Here is a 9,265-nt window from a genome sequence, read left to right as displayed (position 1 = left end):
TAGCTGCTTCAGTGTGAATGGGCTAGTTCCCATTAGACGAGAGGACCTTCATGCCTCTCCAGGTCGGAGGGCCGTTTCTCTAATGGGAAATAGCTGCTTCAGTGTGAATGGGCTAGTTCCCATTAGACGAGAGGACCTTCATGCCTCTCCAGGTCGGAGGGCCGTTTCTCTAATGGGAAATAGCTGCTTCAGTGTGTGTGGGCTAGTTCCCATTATTGTGCAGGACTTGGCCATTAGGGGGAAAAAGGGCAATTTTTCTAATAGGAACTAGCCTTCTCAGTGTGAGTAGGCTAGTTCCCATTATTATGCAGCAGTTGGCCACTAGGGGCAAAAAGGGCAATTTCTCTAATGGGAACTAGCCTTCTCAGTGGGAGTAGGCTAGTTCCCATTATTATGCAGGACTTGGCCACTAGGGGAGCAAAAATGGCCATTTCTCTAATGGGAACTAGCCTTCTCTGTGTGAGTGGGCTAGTTCCCATTGTTATGCAGGAGTAGGCCACCAGGGCCAAAAAGGGCCATTTCTCTAATGGGAAATAGCAGGACTTGTCCACTAGGGGCAAAAAGTGCCATTTCTCTAATGACAACTAGCCTTCTCAGTGTGAGTGGGCTAGTTCCCATTATTATGCAAAAAGGGCCATTTGTCTAATGGGAACTAGCCTTTTCAGTGTGAGTGGGCTAGTTACCATTATTATGCAGGACTTGGCCACTAGGCGCAAAAAGGGCAATTTCTCTAATGGCAACTAGCCTTCTCAGTGTGAGTGGGCTAGTTCTAGGGTGACAAGATTTTTCACAGGTCATAGACATAAAAGGAGTACTAAAATAAATAAATAAAAAATGCAGTCCTACATCTATGTCTTTGGCCTGTTGCGGGGGCTCAGAGGGGGTGTGCTCACATGCACACCCCTCTCATTGGAGGAAAGTGGCGTGGACGGGAAGGGGGAGGAAATGGGGGCGTGAAATGCTTTTCATGCCCCCATTCGCTCAGTTAGAGTTGCGCCAGGACACGATTTCGGGATTTCAAAATCGGATCCTGGCACAAACAGTGTGCACCCACCATTGCAAACCCCGGACAGGGTTTGCAAAATAAGAAAACTATCGGGACCCCGGGACGGAGGGTGCTTTCCTCAGACTGTCCAGGGAAAACCGGGATATCTGGTCACCCTAGCTAGTTCCCATTATTATGCAGGACTTGGCTACTAGGGGAGCAAAAAGGGCCATTTCTCTAATGGGAACTAGCCTTCTCAGTTACAGTAGGCTAGTTCCCATTATTATGCAGAACTTGGCCACTAGGGGGCAAAAAAGGGCAATTTCTCTAATGGGAACTAGCCCACTCACACTGAAGCAGCTATTTCCCCCCTTACAATTGATGGTCCGTTTCTCGGATGGGAACTAGAATCAACCGAATGGGTATAGGGAATGTGCCCAAAGTCACGTGAAGAGCAGTAAGGAGGGGCGTTCCTATGGTCCGTTTCTAGGATGGGAACCAGACATTACCCTAAATATACATGCCGGTGCATGGTATCGAGTCACATCCTTCCTCCACGATTCTCTTCCTACGTTCTACGTAGAAAACGTCCGTACGTCATGACGTTGTAAAGGCATTTCATAAAATGTCGGCAAACATTTAAACAAACACACTATGTTATCGGGTCTCATGTGGACTTTAAATGTGTATTTCACTTGATAATGAAAGCAACATAAGGCTTCCCGTGCCGAAAAGCTCCTTTTCAGTTTCCACGCAGCATCGAGGGAGTGCGTGCGAGCGAGCCTGCTCTTGAAATTAATTGTATATGCATTTCTTTTAGTACCCATTAACCCAGTTCATTCTCACCCCTTTGTTGTTATATTGGTAAGAGGAGCCCTTTTGCCAACTCTGGAAATGCACGTTGAAGTGAGAGACTGCAGTTGAAGCTGTAATTCGTTGTATTGTACTCATCACATGTTGAAATTAAAAAGTGTAAGTACGTGACTTTTTAAACATCTGGTTTTGAAATTACACAGGGCAGCCTGGTGTTGTTAATGTAGACACAGTAGTTGCTCTGAAGCTAATTTATGGTGCAGTTCAGGCTCTGGAATGCTCGCAGAGGCAGTAACTGCTGTGCAGCTACTACACAGACCCTGCTCTGGTGTAAGTGACTATATATGCATATACCTGCTGCGGCTAATGATTGCAAACGTGTACTGTCTCCAGTTCCAGTGCCTGCTCTGAAAGTAATGATTCCCCAGGGCTAATGGCTGCAGATCCGCTACTTTCTCTGCGTCTAATGACCCTTCTGTGGATAATGACTGCACGCACAACAGTGTCTGTTCTAGGTCTAATGGCTGCAGACACAGAAAGAACACCCAAATGAATAGCAGCAGGCACTAGCGCTAATGGTATAGGTCCATCACATCCTCTGGCTGGAGCGATTTAGTGTACACGCAATACTTGCCCTGGAGCTAATGACTAAATACAGTACGTACTTTCTCATCGGCTACATCTGACAATACCTGCCATGGGGAAAATAATTACAGACACAGTACTGCGTCTGGGATACTGATTCCAGACACAGTACCTGCCATGGAAATAATGACGTTGGATACAGTACCCGCTAATCCGTTACATATGTCAGAATACCTGCCCTGGGGTTTATAACTACAGACACAATGTCGGCTGTGCGACAATAATGGCATGCACAGTACGTACTCTTGGGCTAGCGATTCCAGTCACAGTAAAACGCTTGATCTCCTGTTGATCATCAACTTGTCCCAAATATACTCTTTCTGATAATGTTCAAAACAACACTTTATAGCCAACCCTCACAGTGCTGTAACAAATTCCTCAATGGTCTCACAATATAGTCACAGTATTTGCTCTGGAGTATTGGTATTTAACACAATACCTGCTCATGAGCAAATCTGGGGTTAGTGACTGCAGAAACAGTAAAAAAACACATGACCCTCTCCTTCCCCTATGTCCTTTCACATTCCTAATTCCCCTCTGACACCTTGAACCACACTCTCTGAATTGAACATACAGCGTAAAGAAGTGATCAGTAGCGATACACCATTGTGCCATGATTTTCAAACTGTGTTTTGGTGAAACTGGGGTGCTCATTCACTTCACTTGTGCCAAATAGGTGGTACCATGCACAAAGAACATGGAAGTCCTCTTTCCCCACCAAATGCACAACTGCACAAGGCTGAGGGTGAAGAGGGAGTTCTGAGCATTTTCAGGTAAATCCTAATTTTCAATGCACAGGGTGGGGGAAACACCTCCACGTCCACTCTTCCTCGTCCCAGTACTTACCTCATGAGGCACCCGCCTCCGACACAGGACCTTCTTCTATTTCTTCTTATTTCTATAACTCCTCCCCCACACCCACGTCACTTAGTTTAATTTTTCCTGCCTCTGGCAGGTTGGGCTTGTTTTTTTCTTCCCGGCGCGGGGCGCTGGGGAGCACCGATTGCTGGCCCCCCTGGTGGGGCTTTGTGGCGGGGCCTTCGGCTCCTTCAGGTGTGGCAAGACTCCTGGGTTCCCTGCGGGGCTTGGGACCCGGTTGAGTCAGGCTGCCTTGCCTGGTTTCTACTGGGCTTTGGCCAGCGCAGGGCATCGTGGCCCGGGTTCTGGGAGAACGGACCCGGGTTAAGGTAAGGAGAGGGGGGGCATGTTTTTCCTGTTGCATGGCCATGCGGCATGGGCGGCTGTGCACGGATTGGCAGCTCCTTTTTCTTGTTTGAGCCACGTGCTCCGGAGGAGGGTGGGCTCCTCCTCTGGTGCTGCAGGCATGTTGCCATGGGAATTAATTGATGTTGTTCCTATTGGTTGTTGTTCTTTCTGGCCTCTATTTGAATGTGGGAGAGGCACGTTAGCAATTGTTTGTATGTGGAGCCTTGATTCGGTGTACAGGGGTCTTTGGTGAAGCAGGCTTCCTTGGTCACTGTTTTTGAGCTTACTCAAGATGGGAAAACATTCTGCAAAGAGCAGGCATCTGGTCCTGTCTTCTTCTTCTTCGTCTACCTCTTCTCCTGGTTTACACAGAAAGAGAAAGAAGGCGGCTAAGCGTTTTTTCCTGACCAGAAAGGAGTTGAAGAAGCTGCTTAAGCATCGTAGAGGGAGTCGCACACGTGCTCATGGACACAAGCGCAGGCGTCTGTCTTCCTCATCCTCCTCTTCTTCTGGCGCTGAGTCATCGGCCTCTTCGGCTGATGCTGAAGGGAAGTATCCGGACAGAGAGGGAGTGGAGGAGGTGCTGGCTCAGGTTGGGGATTGCATGGGATTTTCAGAGTCCCTGGTGCCAGTTGAGGGGGCCGACCCTTCTATTCGCCAGTATAGGCATACACCTAGGAAGGGGTTGCCATTGGTTTCCAATATCCGGGAAAAAATCCTCCGGGAATGTCATGACCCGGAGAAGATTGCAATGCCCCGCTTCATGTCTAAACTTTACCCTTTGAAGGGCGAGACTTTGCTGTCTGATCCAGTTGAGGTCGACGATATCCTCGCCAGCCTGGTGGGTCGCTCCTCTATGTCGGCCGAGGAGGCGGCCGTCCGGGATCCAGTGGACCGCCGAGTTAATTCCGGCCTTAAGAAGGTTCATGCAGGGGCGCATCTGGCCCTTCGAGCAAATATCTATGGTTCCTACACAGCTGAAACAGTGTTGAATGGTTTCAGGGAGTTGAAAAGGCTGTCAATGAAGGCTCTGATTGTGCCTCTTTGCTTACAGACATGCAGAGACCGGTTGAGTTTTTGGCCTATCTGGCTTTTGATGGGGTGCGTGGTTCAGCCATGGCCTGGGGGCTGGTATATCTGCCCAGAGGCATTTGCACCTAAGGGACTGGAAGACTGATGGGTCTCAGAAGGCGGCTGCCCTGAAACTTCCTTTCACTGGGTCCAGGCTTTTTGGTGATTGCCTCGAGGATAAGGTGCACAAAGTTCTTAGGGCGGACAAACATGCTGACAAACTTCGACGCAAGCCTCCTTCAACGGCCAAGAAATCTTCCTCTGGGGCTGGTCCAGTGACCAGCAGGTCTTTTCCTGGCTCCTCGTCACATTCTTTTCGGAGAGCTAGGGGGGGTCGGGGTCCTCCACGCTCTTCACGTCCTGGGCCGGCACCTAAGTCCTGACGGTTTGGAATTGCCGGTGGGCGGGCGGCTCCGTCAGTTTTTTCCAGTATGGGAAAGGTGGTGTTCCGACTCATGGGTTCTGGACACAGTACAATGGGGGTATCGAGTGCATTTCCTGTCTCCTCCTGTCCAGCATTGCATGGTTCGGACTGTGGTTCCCAGGTCTCGGCTCAAGAGGTTGGCCATGGACGCCGCGCTCTCCGAATTAGTGTTGAAGGCGGCCATCATGCCCGTTCCTCTCCCTGTGCAGGGTCAGGGGTTCTACTCACGGGTGTTCCTGGTCCCCAAACCTTCCCCGAAGGTTTGGGGAAGTACCGTCTAATTCTGGACCTCAAAGCCCTGAACTGCTTCGTCCAAAAGGAACACTTCAAGATGGAGACTTTACAGAACATTCTTCCGATGTTATTAAAGGGGGATTGGATGACATCTCTGGATCTCCAGGACGCTTATTACCATGTGGCTCTCCGTCCCTGGCACATGCAGTTCTTCCGTTTTGTAGTGGGATCCCGACATTTTCAGTTCAGGGTGCTCCCGTTCGGACTGCGATCTGCCCCCAGAGTTTTCACCAAGCTGGTGGCTCTCCTGGTGGCGCACTTACATCTGCGGGGCATTCAGATATTTCCCTACCTGGACGATTGGTTGATGAAAGCGTCCTGCCGGCAGACTGTCATTTCTCATCTCCGATTGGTCTGCCAGGCATTGCAGGACTGGGGTTTCCTGGTGAACTGGCAGAAGTCCCAACTGGAGGCTTCTCACGATCTGTGCAGGTTTGCACCAGGATGGGGAAGGTGTTCCTGTCCCTGGAGAGGGTCCGTCGCTTGCTGACTGTTCTGGGCAGGGTTCTCGGGAGGCAGTATGTCCCGGCCCGCCTATTGCTGAAATTGCAGGGGCACATGGCTTCTTGCATGTTTCTAGTTCCCTGGGCCCGTCTTCATCTACGCCCCCTGGTGTCCTACCTTCTCTCCCACTGGCTCCCTTCATTTCAAGCTTTTGAGGCTTTGATTCCGGTGTCTCTGGCGCTGCGGGTCTCCCTGCAGTGGTGGTTGAGGGTTCCGAAACTACGGGCTGGGGTGTCACTGATCATTCCTCCTGTGACCACACTTACTACCGACGCCAGTGGAAGGGGCTGGGGAGCTACGTTGGGAGTCCTCTCTGCTCAGGGGTTGTGGGATCCGGAAGAGAGCCATCGGACATCCAATTGGCGAGAGTTGGGTGCAATTCTCCGGGCTCTGCTGTACTTCAGGAGGTTGCTGATGGGCCGGACGGACAATGCAACAGCTTTGGCTTACGTCAACCGCCAAGGGGGTTCCGGCCGCTCCTTGAATGCCCTGGCAGCTCAGATAGGTGCTTGGGGGGAATCACATCTGGTGTCCCTGGTGGCTTCACATATCAGGGGGGTGGACAATGTTCGGGCGGATCTACTCAGCCGCTGGTTTCCCTCCTCGGTGGAACTGGTTCTCTCGACCCAGGTTTTTGCAGAGATCTGTGTCAGGTTTGGGACCCCTATTCTGGACCTGTTTGCGTCTCCAGCCTCAGCAAAAGTTCCCCTCTTCTGCTCTCGTTTTCAGACAGAGGGTGTGTGGGGGGTGGACGCCCTCTCTGTGCAGTGGCCTCAGGGTCTCCTTTATGCTTTTCCACCTATTCCTCTTCTGCCTTGGGTGGTTCAGCACATCAGAATATCCAGGGTGACTGTATTGTTGTTCGCTCCGTTCTGGCCCCGCCGGAGTTGGTTCCCCTTTCTGTTGGAGCTTCGGTGCCAGGAGCCTTGGCTGGTTCCGAAGTGGCCTTGTCCCCTTCTGGGGGAGCTACGGTTGGGGGTCCGCCAGATACAATGGGCAGTGTGGATATTGCACGGGCTAGGCTGATAAGGGGTTTTCTGGTCCTGTGGTGGATTCCATAATGAATGCTCTTAGACCCTCCACTCTGAAGGCTTACGGCAGACATTGGAGCCATTTCCGGGACTGGTGTGGGCGGTCTGGGATTCCCCCCCTGCGTTCTGGCCTCCCCGCTATCCTTCAATTCCTCCGGGATGGGTTTGACAAGGGCCCGGCGGTTTCCACGCTTCGCTCTCAGTGGGCCTCCATAAAATTCCTTTTGGGGGACTCTGATGGGCACTTGGATGGGGAGGTGTTGGTGGGGAAGTTGCTCAGGGGTTTTTCTTCTTCCCGTCCTTGTACTTATAAGGGGCTTCCTCCTTGGGATCTCCCTCTTGTCTTAAAGTTTCTTCAAGGACCTCCCTTTGAGCCCATTTCCGAAATTGATATGAAACATCTGACGCTGACGCTGAAGACTGCTTTTCTGATTGCCATAACTTCTGCCCATAGGCTTGGGGAGATTGGGGCTCTGTTATGTCACCCCCCTTTCCTGAGGGTTCTGCCGGACTCGGTGGTGCTGAGGTGTGATCCAAAGTTTCTCCCTAAAGTTGTTTCTCGTTTTCACACCTCTCAGGATCTGGTTCTCCCTGCCTTTTTTCAAAATCCGCAAACGCCAGAGGAAGTGGCTTGGCATAACATTGATGTGCGGCGGGCGGTGTTGGAGTACTTGGCTAGAACTGCCCCTTTCCGCCGCTCTGACAGTCTTCTGATTACTTTTTGCCCGGCTGGGGCTGGGCGTAAGGCATCTGTAGTGTCCATTAGCCGATGGATCCGTCTTGTGGTCTCCATGGCCTATGTGGCTTCGGGCCTGCCTGTGCCTGCGCACGTTCAGGGGCGGTCCACCAGAGGTTTGCTAGGGGGGATTTCTCTACAGGAGATATGAGAAGCTGCCACTTGGGCTGATCAGAGCACCTTCATCAACCACTATAGGTTGAATGTCTCCCACTCGGGGGTTGGTTCCTTCGGGGTTGGAGTTTTGTCTGTGGGGATGTAAAATTGGAGTTATTAAAGGTGTGTGTTTCTGCACTGTTTTGACTCTGTGTCTCATTGGGACCTTTTTCCCCGTTTGTTGCTTTGGTATACCTCATGAGGTAAGTACTGGGACGAGGAAGAGTGGACGTGGAGGTAATGTTCTGATTACTTACCGGTAATCTTCATTACCCCTAGTCCTACTGTTCCTCGTCACAGTACTGACGACCCTCCTCACCCTCCCTGCGGGGATGGTCCCATGCTACGGCTTGGTAATATGAAACTAAGTGACGTGGGTGTGGGGGAGGAGTTATAGAAATAAGAAGAAATAGAAGAAGGTCCTGTGTCGGAGGCGGGTGCCTCATGAGGTAAGTACTGTGACGAGGAAGAGTAGGACTAGGAGTAATGAAGATTACCTGTAAGTAATCAGAACATTTCCCTGTACCTATTTGGAAGAGGTGCAGGGTGATATAAAATATATGGGAAGGTCACTTCCCCTCATATAATGGGTGAGTGAATAAGTGAGTGAACGTTGAGTCAAAGAATGTGTGTGTGTTTGTGCTGGGCCAGGGAGCTGATTTTGGCTGATGAGGGAAGCACAGTAACAGTGTACTTTTTTAATGGGTATCCATCATAGATGCCGGTTCAAAATGCTGTTGTTTAGAAAGGATATGTGCTTTTATGTGGCTGCTCTGGCATTTTGGGGCACCCAGTCTAGTCATTCTTTGCTGTGGCATGACATTTTTTAAAAAAAAACTAGGATTCTATGACAATGCAAGCATGATAAGTGTTCTGTCTAGACTGGCATTTAGGGCAGCCAGTCAAGCCATTTCTAACTGTGGCACAGCTTTTTTCACTGGGAATCAAGGGTAAAGCAAACCTGATAAGCTTTATTACGTATCTAGACTCACCTGCATTGTGCAGCCGGTTTGGGCATGCTTTCTTATTGTGACAAGACAGTTTTAAAGGCAAAACCAACAGAAGTGTGTGGCAGAGCCATGGTGGGCATGCTTTCTTATAGTATAATTACTGGCATTATGCGCAAAGCAAACATGAATACTGTGTGAATGAATATATGTGAATACTGGCATATATTGCTACAGTCAGCATTGAAATGGATTGATTTTGAGGATGCTGGGTTCCTGCTTTTGACTGGGATGGCAAAAGATTCCCACCTAATGGGTGCATGCTATGTTTAGGTCTCTGGCTTCCACTTTGGCCCAATATAGTCTTAAAGGAATAGTGTGCTCAAAAATGTCATTGTCCCGAGTATTCGGGCAACATTTCCTATATACCTTACCTTGGTTTTCCTCCCTTTT

At 50.3% G+C, this 9,265-nt stretch overlaps 1 protein-coding gene across 2 annotated transcripts in view; it reads left to right on the top strand.

Annotated features, from left to right (window-relative positions):
• Positions 1 to 1,690: 1,690 nt before the first annotated feature.
• DUS1L (dihydrouridine synthase 1 like) overlaps positions 1,691 to 9,265 on the top strand; it is a 249,797-nt gene continuing 242,222 nt past the window's right edge. The window contains exon 1 of one of the 2 annotated variants that reach the window (XM_069655325.1): positions 1,691 to 1,957. The gene's annotated coding sequence lies outside the window, so the exon portion shown is untranslated. The remainder of the gene's footprint in view (positions 1,958 to 9,265) is intronic. The other variant, XM_069655324.1, reaches the window with a different exon arrangement.

This window comes from Ambystoma mexicanum, chromosome 3q (assembly GCF_040938575.1).
Source record: "Ambystoma mexicanum isolate Mex_15411 chromosome 3q, UKY_AmexF1_1, whole genome shotgun sequence".
In the NCBI taxonomy this organism is placed as follows: Eukaryota; Metazoa; Chordata; class Amphibia; order Caudata; family Ambystomatidae; genus Ambystoma; species Ambystoma mexicanum.
Note: the sequence above shows the minus strand (reverse complement) of the source record. Positions and strands in the feature narration are given on the sequence as shown.